The sequence below is a fragment of the Sciurus carolinensis genome, chromosome 9, assembly GCF_902686445.1.
Source record: "Sciurus carolinensis chromosome 9, mSciCar1.2, whole genome shotgun sequence".
In the NCBI taxonomy this organism is placed as follows: domain Eukaryota; kingdom Metazoa; phylum Chordata; class Mammalia; order Rodentia; family Sciuridae; genus Sciurus; species Sciurus carolinensis.
This window is the reverse complement of record NC_062221.1, coordinates 65,600,524-65,602,631: the sequence shown is the minus strand read 5'-3', so window position 1 is coordinate 65,602,631 and position 2,108 is coordinate 65,600,524.

Genomic DNA, 2,108 nt, shown 5'->3' with positions numbered 1-2,108 from the left:
AAAATGAGCATCCCAGGGCTGGGGGTGTAGCTCGGTGGTAAAGTCCTTGCCTAGTATGAGTGAGGCCATGGGTTCGAGCCCCAGCACCGCAAAAAAAAAAAAAAAAAAAAAAAAAAAGCACTGCTGAGATCTCCTTGTGGGGGGTTTCCTACGACTAAGATGACCCGCTATATTGCGTGGAGGGTCAGCGAGGAGATGGGCGCCACTGCACGCAAGGGGGCAGTGGCGTCGGAGATCACGTTCGGTTCACCCAGGGCGCTGCGTACTCCGCGAAGCGGCCCGCCGCAGCGGATTTCATTCTGGAAACAACCGGGATCCTCCTGCCCATTTCCGACTTGCGCAGGTTGGGGACAGGTGACCGACCCTGGGTCAGCAACCGGGGTGGTCACTATGTTATCTGGGAGTCCCTGTGAGTCTGGGAGCTGCGGCAGATGGAGCTTGAGCCGCTGCCCCCAGAGCGAAGCGCGGAGAGCCGGGCCTGCGCTACGCCGTCCCCGACCAGGGCACCGCGGTGTCACAGCCGCAGCTTCTAGCTCCTTCGCCACAGCCAGCGACCCCCATTCGCGGCTCTGGGGCGGAGCTAGGTGCACCAGGCCGCTACTCGTCGCCTCCGGGTTCCTCCGGGTCCCAGCCTCCAGCTGGAGGGGCGTGTGGCCCGCGCGCTACGACGCTGCCACCTGGCGGGAGAACGTTCCACTAACTTACCTGCCGGCAGGGAAAGTCCGCCACTGCCTTTCCTTCAAAATCATGTTTTTGGAAGCTCATGAGCAGAATCCCTCCACTGTGCTCTCCTTCATGCTTCACAGCGACGCTCACGTGAAAAAAAAACAAAGCAAACCAAGGCCAAGGAACTCCTATATTGAGCTATTTATATGAAATACATATCAGAAATTGTTAGTGTTGTATACAGTCCCATTAACTTTTGACTAATGAAAACACAAAACTAGCCAGTGCCCCAGTTGGAGAAGCCCATTTCTGTCCTCCAAATCCGTCCCCCTGCTCTTTTGCGGTCAGTCCTTCATCCCTCTTTACCGGGGCTCCAGACAACCACTCTGATTTCTATTACTGGGCTCTGTCCCTCCTACAATTCCTTATACCATATAAATAGGGCCAAACAGTATGTGGTCTTTTGTGCCTGATTTTTTTTTTTTTTTTTCACTTTAGCACAATACTTTTGAAATTCACCCATGTGGTTGTGTGTGTTGTATTTTCCTCTGACTTGTTCTTGAACTCTCCCTCTGGGCAGTGGCTATAAACAGCCTTGTTCTGACAGGGCTCCAGGGAAAGGCCTTGAGTGTCCTTAGTGTTTTTTTCATCAGATACTTCTTTACCTGGGGAGGTGGCCAAATGCTTAAGTGTCTGACAGAAGACCCATGTCTGTCTTGTGTCCAGTTTATTTCAAAATAGATAGCTCTGTCTAAAGAGAGTCCTGGCCAGAGCTAAGGTTCTGGGGGATTACTGCAGTAAGACCAGATAGAGCAGGCAACACAGCAAAGCACATGGAATACCAGAATTTGCATATTACTTATAGATCCATGTGTGGAGAATAGTATCCATGAGGGGGTTATGTAGTTTGTGGGGGCCTTGTACTCAGCCAGCAGCTGGGGAGCACAGACAGATGGACCTGTGGGGCAAAAGCCTTCATTGATGTCCAAGCTGTTATCCAAGTAGGTTTCCAAGAGGGCTTCTGCCTAGTTTGGTCAGAGCAAGCAGACTTCAGTCCTGTGCAGCTGTGCTGAGATTTAGGAGTAATCACTACAGCAGATCTATGCACTCCATGAAGGGGGTGAGGTTTGTGAGTTGAACCCTATAGCTTGTATCTATATGTCTTGTCAGGAGGGGTTTACCAGGAAGTGGTTACAGTGTAGAGGGCGGGATATCTGGATTGATGGTATTGAGGAACTTGGGAGAGGCAGAAAGCTGGATACTGTCAAAGGTGGCCAAGCCACGCTGAGGCAACATTGTTTCTCATAGTCATTGGAGTGAGTATCAGTAGATCCCTTCTTGTCATTGGTGAGTACTTTGCCATTGTATGGGGACACAAGTTGTTTATCCGTTTGAACATGGTGGGGGCTGGTCTCTGAACTCCTCAGAGGTACCCTCTCAGA